Source organism: Sparus aurata, chromosome 21, assembly GCF_900880675.1.
Source record: "Sparus aurata chromosome 21, fSpaAur1.1, whole genome shotgun sequence".
In the NCBI taxonomy this organism is placed as follows: domain Eukaryota; kingdom Metazoa; phylum Chordata; class Actinopteri; order Spariformes; family Sparidae; genus Sparus; species Sparus aurata.
In genome coordinates this window covers 19,783,390-19,801,276 of record NC_044207.1, presented here as the reverse complement: position 1 = coordinate 19,801,276, position 17,887 = coordinate 19,783,390, and the positions used below count along the sequence as shown (strand labels likewise).

Sequence of the window (17,887 nt, the reverse complement as noted above, 5' to 3'; positions counted from 1 at the left end):
TTATTATAGTAGCCTATGAATACAATTTACAGTATCAGTGCAGTATACATATCAAGTGCAATATGTAGTGTATATATGTAGCCCATGTTCTCCTACGTATACACATATATGTATAGTCCTACTGTATAGATAGATAGATAGATAGATAGATAAAACTCCTTTGTGTTTATTTCCTTCCCCCTGTGCAGCAACGAGCTGATCCGAACATTTTTCTTGCGTCCATGTGAACCAAACGGCACGTACAGTAACTCCCTGACGTCAGCTGGCAGCTCCTCGGCTGTGCGCAGATCAGCTGTGGCAGAGCACAGCGAGCCGAGCCGCAGCAGCAGCAGAGGTGGTGTGTACTGGACCCAGGGACGCACATTTACCCACAGACTGACCCGCTTTCGCGCTGATACAGGTAGGGTGCCCTGCTGCTTTTCCGTGTCCTCAGTTGAATCGCACGTCATGATAAACGTGTTGGCGATCATAAACTAGGCGCGGGGCTGCTGACGCGCTCCGGAGGATGGTCGCTCCTGCGTGCGCGCAGCTCGTTTTTCGGTCCGAGGCTGAAAAAGATGCTTAAAGTTTGTTTCGTCCTTGAATCTAATTTGACTAACCCATATGTGTTAGAGGATTGGGTGGCTAAAGTGCGAAAGAGGAAACTGGAGGTGACCAACTCTCGTCTCGTCAGGGGACCCGTTTGAATGCTCGAGAACACTGCACGAATAGCCTGAACCTATTTTATTTTTTCTTCAGCTGCTTCCTTTGACTAACAAGCCTCTCCAAGTGTCGCGGCTGTCAGTGATGCTCGGCCACTGACTCTCATCCAATAGCTCAACTATGACTGTAATGAACGTAGTTTAGTCCGTCAGTGTGCGACTCAAACTTCTGTGAGAAGTGTACCAACAACGAAGATTGGAGATTATTCTGGATCAGCAGTCAAGTAATTCCTCTCGTATTATCTTGCGGATAACTCATTTTATTCATCTCTGAAAGTGTCAATCCTGCTGATTAATCATCGTCTAAGAAGTCATGTCAGGAATATCGGGACCCAGCCCACTCTCCTGTTGAACACTGTCCCAGTTGCCCGGGGCTCCGTGTTGAAACAGGCTTCAGCAGCTCAGATAAAGACCTATCAGATAAGAGGGACCAGGGAGATGTATTTGGTGGTTTGTCATTGTAATGACAGGCAAACCAGTCTGTCTTGACTGCATCTAATCTGCCATTCCTCATGTTTCGTGTCCCAAAGGTTGCATTCCTCTTGGCTCCACTGCCCCCCTTTCTCTGTGCTCTCTCAAAATGCCAGAGAGTCAAAGCCAAAGAAGCAGAGAAAGAGAGACAATATTCATGTTAAAGTAACATTTTCACGTATCAAGTTCTCATCCGGGGCCAGTTTTGCTCTCAAGTATTTGCATGCATGATTAGATATATTGACAATTGCTGCCATTAAGTGTATATTTCATTCATGGTTGTCCACTGTAACTCCTATGCCAAGTAGCGCAGTATCTCTGTATGAGCAGTGTGGATTTGTGTGTGTGCTGGGTGGCCAGTCTCGCCTAGAGCATGCGCAGCCCTGTCAGAGAGGGCGAGGGGCTGGAGGGGTCAGGGGGCTCTGGACGCTGACCATCTGGCCCCTTGGGGAGGGGATGGTTTCCTCACTGGCTGCCTTTGTTCAATGCCGAACAATTGGGACTTAATCTAGAAGGAGATAAGTAAGGCCTCCGTGACAGGGCTCCTGCGCTCGGACAGGGATCCCTCTTCAGCCTTGAAGGAGACATCTTCGTCCCCATGATGCATTGTGATGGCCATGTGGCTCAGACGTTGTTGGCACTGGGCGTCTTGTTTGTTCGATTGAAGCATCCTAACCTTTTTCTGGAATTTTCAAAGTTGAGCGGTAAATTAGCAATGGAGTTGGGTTTGGTTTTGCAAGCGGTATTTGTGAACTTTGAAAATGGCAAATCCCAACCATATTAATCCATATGTGAAACGTCACTGTCTACTGAGCCCCTGATGGAAAGCCGGGTGAAGTTTTGTAGTCCTCAAAACACTTCTGGAGCTTCACGCTAAAAACAGCGCTGCAGCATTCTCCTACACAACTCAGTAGATGTTTTAAAATGTAAAATAACAGCTCCTCTGGCATAACCCAAGCCTGCCGAAGCTCCAGATTCCCAAACTGATTTGAAAAGATGTTTACACCTAAATAGAAATGAAGGGACATGACCTGCCAGAGATGCCCTTCTTTCACAAGTGCTGTTCTATCCAGTGATGATAATGGTCCTCATTCACAGTTGATTTATTTGGCATCAGACCTGCTGTGAGGCAAAGAGGCTTTTCCAAAAATGGACCATGTCATTTGTCACATGGAAAAGCTCCGCCAAGCTGCGGACGGGTGACTGTTTGCATGTACAAGGCAAGTCGTCACCGTGGTAACAGATTGATTCTCACATTATTCCCTCTCTATCATTACGGGCACATCAGGACTCCTTATTCAGACGCTCCTCCTCCGCTCTACTTTTTGTTGGGTGGGGGGGAGAGACAATATGCACATTCGTTCAAGTGTTCTGTAATCATTACTCTCTGTTATGACAAGTGAGCGTGTGATAGAGCGCTCCGATTTGTATTCGGTGTCATAACAAAAAAGGCATACATGAGAATTGATTACCGATGCAGTCTGTGACAAAGAGGTTTCAGTTTCTGCTTTGGCTCCCGGATCATATCGTTCTGAAGATTGATCACTGAGGATGTCGAACGGATCATTCGCCGTCCCAGTTTAGATCTCAAAAACACCACTGGGACCAGTCAGCGGCAAAAGCAGGCAGATGCTCCTCTTGATCCCTTCAGAGGTGCGTCTTAGTGGTTGTGGGCCTCTCTGATCCTCAGTACAGATGGTACGAGGGATGAAATCCCAAGTAGAGAGATCAGCGCTATTGTTTCACACTTCATTCGTTGAGTCCGATGTAAAAGGACCCGAAAAACAGTTTCTTCAAAATAGCTGTCATTCATGTCAATCTGCTGAGGCAGAAGCCAGGAGCATCTTTGAGTAATTCTCCTTGTGGCACGCGCTCACGTTGATATAAACAGACAGATGATTGTTGTAGAAACACACGATATGATCTGAAACTACACAATCAAACACCAGCAGCAGAGGAAGTCATCAGATACTGTGAAAATTAGCAGAGAGAGCCCGATCAATACCTGATTCTGGGGACTGATCCCAATACTAAAATTCTTCCTTACTTAACTACAAGTAATATCAGACAAATTTACCTAAGATATCAAATTAAACATGTTCATTGCAAAATAAATGGCCTCTAAATTAGTATATGTAACATGATTTTATTTGTAAAACAATTATAATAGTACATTTAGTTGTTTTTCAGCGTTGCAACTGTTGGAGATGAAGCTCATTCACACTGCTTTATTCAGGGTTGTGTGTAATCTCGAACAGTCCATTATAATTCATATATACGTAGGTCATACATGTCGTGTGTGTGATGTTAATGTGAATTGTACATTTCAAAAGCTGACTTGATTTTAAAAAAGCCAGGAAAGCGTGTACCTCAGAATTACCAAGACAAGTAGACTATTAGATTTAAGTCATACGAGCTAAAAAGTTAGTCTGCATTACTCTGTAATTCTGAGGTCATCGGTTTTCTCTATTCTTTTTGAGTAAAGTCACTTTGCCAGGTTTTACAGTGTGCAGATGAACTGTATCTTTATCATGCAAATGATGCAAAATAATAAGTATGCTATTTCCTTATGAAATGTAGCGGATTAGATGTCTAAAGTAGCATCACATGGAATTACTCAAGTACAGTATCTCTCGAGTAACTCCAAACTGAATATCATCTTTTAGTAAAGTCACCAAGTAAAATGCACTCAGTGTTGAATGAAGAATGTATATCCACAGTGTAAGGTAGAGTTACAATTTTGACAAACTTGTACTTTGTCTGAATATTTCAATGTTATGCTACTTATACTTAATTGATGTCCAGGGAAAATATCACTCCATTACATTTTTTTTTGAAAGCTATTGTTACTTTTTACATAAAAACACACGGTTGAACACATATGATGTGATGCAGTACTATACTGTTCATCTATGGTAGTATAGAAAAGTATTTATAATTTGCTCTAATCCGACGAAGTACAGCATTGAAATACTCCTGCCTATTCATAAGTGTTAAAAACAGAATATTCTATTGAAAGAAGCCATTCTGCATAATAAAACTTGAACTTTTGATACTTTAATTTGCCTACATTCACTACTGCAAAATTCTGAAAGAGACCATTTCACACCTAACACGATTAAATCATATGTTTATACCAAACACAAACCAATCACATACCCGGAAATATGTTTCATGATTCTTGACAAAATATCTTTATTGCTTTCGCACTAACAGTGTCCAATGTGAGTCAGAATCATTCAGTTAGATGAACTGAAGGAGCATCTCGCTACTGATCTGCCGAGCCAGATGCGTTCTGCATGGATGGTTGTAAACTTTTTAACCTGTCCTCTTTTATTGAGGGTTAGGAACACTAGGAACACTGTGTTCTCGCAGCGTCTATAAAATAAATAAATATTCACAGAGTGTAATGGTAGTGGCTCGGTTTTATTTTAACTTTTCATGCCAGTCGGGTATAAACATGGCCAATTAGTTTCAACTCAAAAGCAGTCATTTGAATATCTTACTTTAACTGAGTGTTTATTTTGAGCCGCTTTTTCATTCAAAGTCTGAATGTTAGATTCATGTAATGCTTTGCTTCTTGCACGGGAGGATCTTGGAAAGCAGTTTATTTATGTTTTTGTTCTCTTCCTGCCTTGGGTCTTTTTAAGTGATCAAACTCCTGTAGGAAAAAAAATGCAGCATGAAAGAGGAGGGAGGGTAAGTAACAGATAAGGAGAGGAGCAGGGGAGGCTGAGGACTCGAGGTGATGAGGGAGAGGAGAAGGAAGCAGATGTAGGAGCGAATGAAGCGAAACAAGGCGGCTGAATGCGGGCGGGTATTAGAAGATACGGGGCAACACTTTTTTTTTTTTAATCCGAACCTCACACTTGTGGCTGGACGGTTCAGTGAATGAAACCATGCATGGGTTGAATGAGTGCGCGGGGTGGAGTGGAGTGAGATAAGATAAGGTAACACTTTATTGAACCCCCAGCAGGCAGATCGGGGTATGAAAGTGTGCAATAAACTGTATGTACTGTATGACGTGGCATGACACAGTCGACAATTGGATCATTAAAGCCAATCTCACAAAGGCCCGTGCCCCTCCCCCGGCTGAAAGGACATGTCAAAGGTCTGTGACCTCTTCCATTTATGTGCATTGATCCCTCTGGTGGGGGGAGGGGCTTCCTCCTCAAAGCCCCCTCCACCGTCAGCTGTTATATCTTAGTTTCACCTGCAGGAAGTGGAGTGATTATTTCATTTTTGGTTAATTTAGTTTCCCTCAGTTGTTGTTTTTCTTCTTCTCCTTGTTCTAAATTATTCCAATTTTAACGTTTCAAGTATTAGTACAGCTTTGTAGCCATGCTGCCCTCTATCCATAGAGGATAGTGACACACTGGAGAAGTTGCAAAAAAGCAGAACAATACTCAAATAAGTCAATACCAGTGCTGGAAAGAGCACTGAAAATGTTTACTCAAGTACGAGCACAGTTACACTGCTGAAATATTGCTCAATTCCAAGTTAAACTATTGGTCTTAATGTAACACGTCAATAAAAGTACATTTTTTAACCGGTTGATGTTTTTAAGGCATTAACAATAGCAGGCCTTCAATCAAAGGGGGTCTCTGTTTCTCTAAATCTTTAGTCTACAAAAATGCACACGGGAGGTTTAGATATGAATTCAAATTGTAGTCAGTAATCAGTTGTGATTTTAAAAGTGACTAAGTAGATTACATGGTGTAATGCATACTGAAGTGCGAGTGAAATTACAGACATATACTGAAATAATCCGAAGTACAAGTACCCCAGTTGAGCGTGCTATTGTTCAAAGCTGAAGCGATTGGTCAGTCAATCAATTACTCAGTCAAGAAGAAGAATCAATTTATTGTGAGGAAATTTTCCAAGCAAATATGACAAAAGTTTGTTGGTTTCAGCATCATGTTTTCACAGTCTTCTATGAAAGAAAATGTAATATTTTAAGTTGTTTTTTTTTTTATGTTTTGGGATCTAAGAAATTCTGGTGGGTCTTTCTGTTCCTATTATAATTGGCGGATGAATCACATTTTGCCAATAAAGATGTAGCTAATGTAGGAGTACTGACCTGCAGCTTGGTTTTTTTTTTTTTATGGATGAGAATTGAATTTGAATATATTGCGTTCCAGCAACTCATTAAACAAATACGTTAACTCTAGAACAGCCCGTTCTTCCTTTAGATGCCTGACCATGAATTTGTGCTGCAGGGTGTTGAGTCTACTTCACGCCTCTGCATTTACGGCCTGCTCGGGGAGTGAAGGGGAAAGGGGAAGGTTGTGAAGATGAGATTCCTCTGAGTTGAAACAAACAAAAAAAGAAAATCCTTCTTGTAGTGGCCTTTAAGTGATGGTTGAAAGGAACTTACAGTCAGGAAGGTAGGAGTACGGCCAAAAAGACAGGCCTGGACATCCTGCTCTTTGTTGCAAAAGGAGACTCGGGATGCTAATTGTGCATGTTCGTCTACATTTATGCATGAGTGGAACATGACCCCGGTAGATGGCACTTCCTGTTGTCCTGTTAGTTATCTCTGATTCTGACATGCAGGGCAGGTTCTTATCTGTCACCGCTGGATCCTCTGGTTGACTAACTAAAAGAAAACTCAATGAACCCCAATCCCTGTAGTTTATTTAAGCCCTCCGTCTCTGTAACAGTAAAGGTGCTTCCTCCTCTTTTTAAGGCTCTTTTTTACATAGTAGTTGTAAAGGCATCCGAATGCAAAGCTTAAATAGTTGTAAGAAGTTGAAAGCTCCAAATTTGGGCTCTTTCTCTCTGACCTCCAGATCGAAGTTGCAAAAGCTCCCTGACAAAAAAAAAAAAGAAGAAAAGAATGGAGCTGATCTGGACGTGTCCCTAATCATTCGTCAGGAAGCGTGTCCAGAGCAAAGTCAAAGGGGTCGCCATTAAGCTGCGAGTGCATTTGTCTGTTTCGCAGGGGCGTGATGGCGTGTCAAGGTGAAGGAGGAATTTCAGTCTTTTGTTTCCTCGAGGTTGAACTCTTTCATTTGCAGCCGTAATAAACAAATGAGGCCTAATAACCCCCGACGCCTGGGCCCTAGAATCTTGCGTCTTGCATCGCATCGCACCAGCACTGTGGTATGGAGCGCTCGTCTCGTGTCTGCAGTTGTCCTCCTTGTTTTCTTTTTTTTTTCTTGTTTTGAGATCAATCGCGTGGATTCTGTTCGCGGGGCTCCATTACATCAAGTGTGCGGCGGGCTCCGTGGAGAGCACTTAGTAAGAATAGATCCTCATTCTAGCTGCTGAATCCTGGACAGCATCCAGCTGCGATTCCCTTCTGGCACAGCGCTGTTGTGGAACAGTGTGTTCTCACAGGGTGTACCGCTGTATCCCCCTCCCCTCCTGCGTGTGTGCGTGCGTGCAGATGCCAACCCATGAACAGCACCGGTGGCCAGAAATGACTGCTAACAGCTCTCCTGTACTTATTAAAGAGTACGGTGTGTGCTGTGCTGCTTGCTGGATCACAGAGCAGAATGCCCTGAGGGAATGTTAATGGTTTTTTAGATTGGATTTTTTTTGTTTGGCCCTCTGCTACAAGGGTCATTTTTCTATTTTTTTTTTTTTTTGGAATAACAAACACTGTTCAAATAGTTCATCATTATACTGGGTTCCTATCTGTTGATTAACATGTTAGTTAGACACACCGGTGATCATTGTCTGCATTTACTACTAATCGGTGCAGACTGCAACACTGAACTTCCGTCTACCGTAGACAACTAGTGGTATGCTGAGATATATGCAGCGATACTGCGTCTCTACTTTTGAGTCGTGTAGGGTTGTCAGGGAAAGGTAAATAGAAGGGTTGGCCATCTGTATCTACAGTAACTTATGTTATTATCAAGATAGGGGCAGGTGATGTTAGATCTTTCTTCTTCCTGCTCCCGTTGGTTCCTGGAATCTGAAGTATAGCGGGTAAAAGTGTATATTGTATTATCCGTTATGGTTTTGGAAATCATGCGCAGAAGCCAAATATGAAAAGAAATATGAATAAAAGTTTGACGGAAAGACATCGCAATTATTTTGACAGATATTGCGGGTATGGTAAGATTCACCATTAATAATGGATTGGATTTGTATGGCGCTTTTCTAGACACTCAAAGCACTTTTACAGGGTTCCAGGTTCCGTTCATTCACACACAGTCATACTGGTGGTGGTAAACTACGGTAGTAGCCACAGCTGCCCTGGGGCAGACTGACGGAAGCGTGGCTGCCATTCAGCGCCTACGGCCCCTCCAACCACCACCTCAAACATACAGCAGTCATACACATTCACACGAGGCAAGGTGGGTGAAGTGTCTTGCCCAAGGACACAACAACCATGACACAATTTGGCAGGGCGGGGATCGAACCGATCGAACTCCGAACATAGGCCAACCCACCTGAGCCACGGTCGGAATGATCTTTTTTTTGCATCACAATTTTAATTTTTTACTATTATAACTATTAAAATCGAGGTGATGTGACATTTGTTGGAGTCTGTACCAAATAAACATGTTTTATTAAATCTGGAGTACACGATTTGGAAGGCCAGGGCAGCTCTGCAGCACCACAGTACTTCATTATAATGCTGTTTTGTCACACATTTGACCTTTGGCAAAAATATTGCGGATTATTGCAATTTGGATATTGCATTCAGCTGTATTGTGATTCCAATTATATTTGGATAAATTTGGCTCTTCTAGATGATACCAACAATTATTTCTCATTATTGGTGATTCTGACAGTTATTTTCAGAAATAACTGATTAACCATTTAGTCTATAAAAATGACAGCTTCACACTGCTCCTTTTGTACAACCAACACTCTAATCCCAAATACCCTTTATTTACTCTCATAAATGACAAAGAAAAGCAGCAAATCTTTACACTTAAAGGGTGACTTCACCAGTGTTACACATTGAAGGGCAGTTGTATTGCATATGTGGCAAACATAAGTATAAAGCCGTTCGTCAAGCCAGAGGGAGCTGCATGTAAACTGATGAACTGCCTCCAGTGATGTCAGTGCATTGTGGGTAATGTAGGCACTGCAGGTTACAAAAGGCAAGAAGAATGCGTGGAATAAAAAAGCCGATATCTCTGTGCTGTTCCCATTTTGAGTCCAACAGTTTTTGAGTGTGTGCAATGCTATACCGCAATGCAATTTAGCAACTGAGTGACATCACCGGAGGAAGTTCATCAGATTATGTTTGTTTTTAATATTCTGTGATATTATGTGGTGATATTACTCTGTGATTTTATGCTTTTATCCTATGTAAGGTGACCTTGGGTGACTTGAAAGGCGCCATCAAACAAATAAAATGTATTATTATTATTATTATTATTATTATATGCAGCTCCCTCTTGCTTGAGAAAAGGCTTCATGCTACTTTTTTCATATATGCAGTTGGCTTCCCCCAGGACCTGTAAACACACTTCAATCTGTTAGGTTGGTGGAGTTACCCTTTAAGAATTCACTAGTTGACTTGTTGCTGCTGTAGTTTGTAACGTCTTTGGTTTCAGACTGCCGAATGTGAGCTTTAGTAGATTACAGGCTTCTAATATATTGGTGACGATTATGTGTTATTAACGGAAAGTGACACTGTATATCAACCGTCATTAATAAATGGAAAATGTTCTGTTGATTAAGCTTTAGTTTATAGTTATTTCAATTGCCTAACAATGATTTATAAATTATTTTCTTGTTTGTTACTAGTGAAATATATACTATAAGATAAAGTTTGATTAATTAATGATGGTTATTATCAAGTGTTACCCATGTGGTCAACTGTAGATTCTGTTTGTGGGTTGTTGCTGTGGAGAAGCAGGATGTGTGTGAACAACAGCTGGAAACACTCAGGCTAGAAGCCAAATATCCCACATCAACACAGCAAGCATCGCTGCCTTTGCCCACATGGATTGTCCCCAGATCTCCCTGCCTGTGCTTACACACACACACAAACGCACACACACACACACACACACACACTCCTGCTCTCCCTCCCTCTTGGTATTGAAGCACAAGGTCAGTGTGTGTTGATGCATCCAGGGTTTGTGGGGGAGAGCAGAAGGCTTCTCTATAGGCTGTCACAGATTGTCCAAGGCTACGGTGACCAAGACCCAGCCCTCTGCTGCGAGGACTCAGCGTTCCTCTGTGGCAGGAGAGGTCATTCTCTCTCTCTCTCTCTCTCTCTCTCTCTCTCTCACTCACTCTCATTCTCTCTTTTCATCCATTCTCTGTGCACATTAGCAGCTCAGGCACAACCAGAACAGTACATAAATGCAGCTCCCTTTCAGGTAATGAGGGGTTATTGAATGGTGAATAAGTGTTTGGAGATTTTAGCGGAGGTCGTTTAGCGGAGCTCTCCACCATCATCATTAAAACACCAAATGAAGGGAGTGTCTTTTGGGAGAGTGGTGTCCGTCCGTGGAGAAGATCTCCAGAGAGCCCAGGAGCATTTCAGCTGTTCTCTGTATGACTTTATGCTTTTACGTACACATGGTTGACTTTTCATGTGCCGTGTGGTGTTGTATGCTGTTTTCCGCCCTCTTTCTGTGGATTGAACAGCACAATTGTAACCTTAGACACTGTGGAAGGAAAACCAGCTGCCCTGAAAACATTGATTGTCATTGTATGAGCTTGAGAGGAGTTTGTGTGTGGATTTTGTTATCTTTGGAAAGAGCCAGGCTTGCAGTTTCCCCCCTATTCCAGCCTTTATGCTAAGCTAAGCTAATCAGTCACAGGCTGTCGTCTCAAATTGAATGGGCAGTTTTATGCGACCATTGCGCTGCAAAACGATACACCATGATGAGTAATATGTGTTATAGTTGTAATGATTCTACTTAATTTGACCATTATTACGCACAGCTGAACTTAACAGTAATGGCTTGAATAACGGAGTTGGGAGTCCGATGTTAAGCTGATAAAGTGACACTAGGTGTGTTTAATGTCTTCCTGTGCTGGTGTAGAATTCAGAAAATAAACTGAATTGAAACCGAAGCCCTTGTATCACACACAGCCAAGAGTAACTGGCAAGACAAACAAAACAAAAATTACCTGGTTCGGAAGAGCTTTCTCTGTGCTGAGGTTTAATAAATGTCACTTTCTCCATAATTTGGTGTAAGACTGTTAAGTAGGATCATTTTGGAAGTCACTTTAAAATGACCCAAGGATCCATAAAACTCAGTTTTTATCAGCATGGCTGAAAAATACGGAAGCTTAATGCTGCAAAGAAAAAAGAGGCGGGGAAAAGGATCAATATCATATTTAATGTGAAAAGTTAAATAAGGTATTTTAATGTAAACATGAAAGTTTCATGATACAACAATAACATGGGTACTTAATGATTTAATGATAAGTTTGTATGATGTGATAATGTGAAAAGCTTTTTCGTATTTTTCACATAATAATAGAATAGAATAGAACAGAATTACTTTATTGATCCCAGACTGGGAAATTATTTTGTCACAGCAGCAGTGATCCTGATTAATGTTCCTTTCTATGTGGTGGCAGCAAGAAGGAACGAATTTGAAATTACATTTTTATATTATTTTTATTTGAAATGTTCAGTCTTTTTTGTTACCTGAGTACCTTATTAGCCATTATTTCTGCCTGGTGAAACACATTGTCTGAGGCGCCTTGTCTTAACTGTCACATCTGCCAGTTGGTAAAGTATCTCATCTCTTGGAGGGATCAGCGCAGGATGAAGTGCAACAGACCTGAATAGGTTTACTGTCACTTTTTCTCATCAGCAAGGTTTGTGTGTGGGGTCAAGCTCCCAACAAAGGACAGCCCTGCTTCCATTGTCCCATTAAGACAAAGAGAGTCCTGCTGATGCTGTGGCTCTTGCTGCAGTAAGGAGGACTGATGGGATTTAAAGTGTGGGTCCTGTCACCGACGGCAACCTGGTGCTTATTAATCCGGAGGGTGGGGGGTAATGGATGAGATGTGGCAGGAGAGTGACGGGGGTGGGGTAGTTGCTGAGGCAGCAGTGCCGCCGCCTGGGGTCAGGAAGAGGGGGCATGATGGATACAGCTGATCGCCCGGTAAGGAAGTTTTGAGGGAAGGAGGAGGAGGCGCCTTCGTCGGGACGTTAAGAAGCCTCTTTGTCACGGTGTCACTCAAATGGATTCAAGGTGGCTGAGGCTTTTTTTCAGGGAGGAAAAGAAAGGAGGGGTCCCATTGTGAAAGGTGGATCTCTCTCTGGACGCCTGATAAACACAACAGACCTCTTTCTTATGTCCTCTCCATGAGTGCTCCTGCGTGGCTAAATTGAGTTAGTGTGTCAGCGGCGGGAACTTTTCAAGGAAGCACTTTGACTGAACTTTGAGTGGATCCGCTCTCTTTTGTATCTTTGCCTTTCATGTCTTTTCCTTTATTTGTAGGTATCTAGAATATTCTTGGCAAAGATAAAGGATGGCTTTATCTTTAACATGTCTTCAAGATTTCTATTGAAAATACTCACTAATTAGAATTAAACTGTATAATTTCCATCCAATAAACCTTCTTGTAAAATAAAAACCTTTCAAATTTACAAGTGTGGCCAAAAATTCTGTTGGTTGATGTTATCATGTGACCAACAATCAACCCTTATATCACGTGATGACGCAGGGGCCACTTTCATTTGCTGATGAAGACTGTACAATGCGATTGAAGGCTCAGAGAAAGCTCATGTGCAAATCCTCTTTCATCTGTTTTGGTAGAAACTTAGCTGACGCGGTAGAGATCTGGAAAACACAAAGCCCTTCTAATGTAGGCTGTGACCATCGGAAATCCCCCATGAGTATCACCTCTGAACCTCTGTTCGACTGACGAGTGATGCGGAGAGCAGCTCAGGCCGGCTCCTGGAAACAGAACCTGACCCCTCCAGCTAACTCTGTCATCTGATAAGAGCCAATGTTTTGATAGTGTTGGCCCTCTCAACGTGATCCATGGCTCTCCTTTTACACCCCATAACAAATAGGGCTGTCTAAACAACAGTTTATGGCCGGGACAAGGCCTGGTCAACCATCATCAAAGATCTACTCTGGGATGAGCCATTAGGTGTGGACCAGATGTTAGAAGAAGCTCTGGTGATGGTGGAGGATCAATTTTTATGTCGGAACAGGATAAGATACAGATACATCTTTATTTATTTGCTTAATTTGACCATAAAGTCTGTATGAGGTCAGGGTATTAGAATGAAAATATAAATCTTGAATGCATCGAGGTCCGGTTAGAATCAGGCTCAAGTTTTAAGATTAGTATCCCCTCCCCTCGTCTTGCCCTTTACCATTGACCGCCATTTGACCACAGCCCGTGACAGCTTTACAGTATGAAATAGAACTCATTGTTGTCTCATTCAATATGGCTTCCCTGAATAAGTCCATAAATGCATTAGGGTCCTGTGTCTCTCCCTGTTGTTCGGACTTAGGTGAACTGGCGTTCAACCCGGCAGCGTTGTAAAATGCAGATTGGGTTCACTGACAGGCCTTCCATTTTATTACACAGTCATGAACGGCATTGTAAACTGTCACTCGTCCTTCACTTTCATTCTCTGATTCTATCGGGGGGGAACAGCCATGAGAAGCAATGGCTCTGCTCAGCGCTCACATCGTCAGAACAACTGACTCTTTTGTTTTGGCCATCAGGATGGAACATTTCTTACATTCTATGAACACTAGTAAATGATGACAATATGGATGTATATGGTCATCAGTTTAGATTTGGCATTTAAAGTTGTTGCTTTTTTCCTTCCTTCGCAAGGATGAAATCAGGAGGAAATCTGGTATTGGATCAGTTGTTTAGAGCAATCACTTAAAAATGGCAGGAGATTATATAAGTTTCTTTTAAAATCACCGTAATAACACAAAACGTTTTTAACTTGTAAATGTCAGCTTTACTGAAAACTTTCAGAGTGACAAACAGTTATTTCATTGATTATTCAATCGCCCCAAATCAATCAGTCACCAAGACTGAAGATTGATTGTACCAGTGAGTTTCCAAACAAAAATAATACATGTTGGTAAATGGAACTGCTTTAGGACAGCCGGTTAGACATTACAAAAAGGATCATTAGAAAATTATTAGGAGTAATTTTCACTACTTTGTTAAGTTTGATAGAGAAAACAATTAACTAAACTAAACAATTAAGAGATGTTTTGAGGCTTCCTTCCATTCCTAAAAGTTTGACCGCACTCTCTCTAATTATTTTAATATGGGTGTGTCCAAAAACCCAACATGATGTTCTGAAAGGTCTTGTTTTGTCCACAAACCAAAGATGTTCAGTTGAGTCATGAAGTAGAAAAAGAAACCAGAAAATATTCACATTGAAGAAACAGGAGTCAGATGATTTAGCCCTTTCCTTAATTAGAAAATGATTCAAAGCAATAAAACGATTATTAAAATAGTTGCAGATTAATTTGATGATTAGCATCTAATCCATTAATTGATTGCACTGTAAAATCTGAAAAACTGACCTCAAAACTGTCTGTTAAGTCCAACTAAAGTTGTTTGCTTTGTCTGAGGTGACCAGTTTCCTCACTTTTTAAGTAAATTCAACTTAAAGTATACAGTTAAATCATTGCAGCGTTAGTCTGCATGACTATACAAATGCAATTTATTTATTAAAAAGACGAAACATTGTCTTCCAAGTGATGTTCAGGAATATTAATTATGATGTACACTGTCATTTTACTGTAAACAGATGTAGTCTGAAGAAGTGTCTAGAGAGCGCCCTTTAACAAGGCTTGTCTTCAGTTTGTGCTGCCTCAGCGAACTGCTCGGTTGCCCTGTGCCATTAAATGATGCCAGCCTTCGTCCGCGGCTGAGATTTAGTTTAAGGTTAAATGCCTTGCCCTTAAACTCATCCGCTCGGCCCAGAGTGTTTGACAAGGTCACCACTCCAATCAACCTGCTGTTAACACAAAGCCTGCTTGTCACCTAATGAATTAGCGCTACAGTTCCTCTGCCCCTCGCAGGCCTTCCCAGCCTTGCTGCCCTTTCACACACATACCCCTCGCCCCTAATTTTGAAATGAGTTTTATAACTGGACAGTAAACTTCCAGTGGCTTAATGATGATGACTTCTTCATCTGCCCAAATGCTCCTTTTGTCCGCCCCTCCTCAGACCTGGACCCTGCCCCCGTCCCCTCTGGTCACACCAGGTCTTAAACCCTGGTTCACCCCACTTTATAGTTCCACTGATAATCCCCTAGAACACACACACACACACACACGCACACACACACACACACACACACACACACACACACACACACACACCCTCAGGCTATTATCTCCACTGAGCCCTGCTCTGTCTCCTTCTCCCTCTCTTTCTCTCTGTTGCTGCCGACTTCAGCAATGGCATTCAGCTGGAATGTTTGCTTTTGTTTGTGTGGCCCACTGGAAAGCCATGAATGACCTCAGCTCATCTGCTATCCTCACTAGCACCGATTTGCACTTCAGGGCCCAGCAGGTAGTCCCGAGGAGCAGTAGGAGGGGGAGGGATTGGAAGAAGCTCGTGGGGCTTTTATAAGGAAATTAGAGCCGTGGACTACCACCCGGATAGTAAATAGCAGTGCGAGTCCTCACACCCTTGGCGTCAGGTAGCCCACGTGAAGCGGTCAGGAGAGGGGATTCTGTTGCGGGAATTTTCACATGGTGGCAGCTTCGTTTTCTTGTTTTGTTTTTTGACAGTTGAGCTGCTGGATTGTTTTCTTATTATAAGAGTCAGACGTGCTATTTAGCACCTCGGTTGCTGTACTTCCTCCACCACCTGATGCTCTTCACTCATCTCTTGATTCGTCGGTTGCACCTCATCTGCAGAGCAGTTTCCTTGCAGTGGCAGATCCTCCACCTGCCATGTTGAGTAATAAGTGCAAGCCATCCAAATTGGTAGTGTTGCATTGATCTGATATGGTTTATATGTGTCATATAAGTGTTTCTTCAGGACAGGCATTTCAACTGACCAAGGACGTATTGTGATGTCATAGCTTATGACTCATGAAAAAGACTGGGAAAATACCCACATGGAAGAAATGAGCCTTTTTCTAACATGTGGTTAACTTTGTGGGTCTATTTTATCCCAAACCATGATCTTTTCATAAACCAGTCTCTTCAGGATTTCTTTGTCTTTTTTGGGATTGGTGCAGCTTAAATTGGCTGATTTTAAGGCAGCCTTCCTCAAAACCACAATGTTTTTTAGGTTTTCCGATGCCCTCAATTTGGTGACGTGCATGCATGGCTCAACATTTGCAGGGAACTACAGTGATTGGTCAAATTTGAGTAAAATTGGTTGGAATTGGACAACACTTAATGGTCAAGTCAAGTCAAGTCAGTTTTATTTGTATAGCCCAAAATTACAATCACACACATACACACAGTGGGCCTTTGTTGCCTTGACTTAACATTACTACTACAGAAAACAAGAAACTGCAATTATTAAGTGAACTGAATCTAAAAACAGTAATTCAACAGTACAATATCTTCTCCCTGATCTCCCAAGTGAAAGTCCCGTGCCAGACCCATTCAACCACCAAATCCTGCTACCAGTGTGGACTTAAACCACATGCAGTGATGATTCTGGACCTGCATTAATTATGATGTGGTCGCAACGTTCAACACGATGACATCAGTTAAATCTAGGGGGGGGGACACATCTTTGCTGAGTCAGCTAAGACAAAGCTGTGATGCTCCTCTGGGAATCCCAAAAGAGGAAGAACACTCTCCCCCTACATTAAGACCCCCACAGCTGATCACGTGACTCGTCTTTCCTCAGGTGGCGGTGGCAGGGATACTTCCCCTTTGTCAGGGACTTTAGCAGGAGCTCAATGCAGTGGTGAAGGATGGGCTCGGGGGGCGGGCGAGCATTCAATCCACACTCCTTTGTTATTTTGCACAGTGTCTTTTGAGGCCAAAGAAAATGCGGGGTTTACTCATTATCTCCATTCTAAATGGGCTATATAAGACAGGCCATGTCAAAGTCAGGGGCTTAGAGATAAATCACACTGACAGCTCTTTTCCCCCCGTTTGAACTTGTGGCTGCGGCGGTATGGGACGGATCATTGTAGAAATTGATTACTACAGTTAATATACACCTCAATCACTTTAAGATGTTGAATATAAATCGAGTGGCACTACCTGAGACTCACCCGTGTTTCCCATGCGTGGTCAAAAAACAGCAATAGCCGGACAAATTTCACAGTCAAACTCAAGCCCAATGTTTAGACAAATGCGGCTGATTGAGAGAAAATGAGTGTGTGAGGACTAATGGACGCCCTGATTGGCTCGCGTGGTGGTTTACAGCGGGGCCCTCACACTGACGGCGCCCTAATATAACCATTGGAGAGGAGGTGAGAAGAGCTGCACACAACTTGATTAAAACAACTGTTGACTGTGTCCGTGGTAATGAACTGGAACATCAGTCTCGCGGCTCAGTGAAGCAAGAAACACAGGCCGGCGGAGGGAGAATGAGAAGAATTCATGGCGAGCATGAATTGCCGTCGTTGATTTGCGTTTTGAATTCACACAAATATGCCATTTCTCTGCATTTCTACTTCAATTAAATGTTCTAACTTTTAATGAATCTAATACGTACAACTGTAGGGACTAACTGGTATGAAAGAGAGACACCTGAAATCTCTGGGTCATGGTTAATCGTGAGTGCATCTTCCCGCTCATCAAGTAGATGTGAGTTTACTCAGACCTGCTGTTTGCCTGACAAATTCTTGCTGA

The 17,887-nt window shown here is 42.3% G+C and overlaps 1 protein-coding gene across 4 annotated transcripts in view; it reads left to right on the top strand.

Annotated features, from left to right (window-relative positions):
* The first annotated feature begins 278 nt into the window (after positions 1-278).
* greb1l (GREB1 like retinoic acid receptor coactivator) overlaps positions 279-17,887 on the top strand; it is a 48,113-nt gene continuing 30,504 nt past the window's right edge. For all 4 annotated transcript variants that reach the window (XM_030403882.1, XM_030403880.1, XM_030403879.1 and 1 more), the window contains exon 1: positions 279-400. The gene's annotated coding sequence lies outside the window, so the exon portion shown is untranslated. The remainder of the gene's footprint in view (positions 401-17,887) is intronic.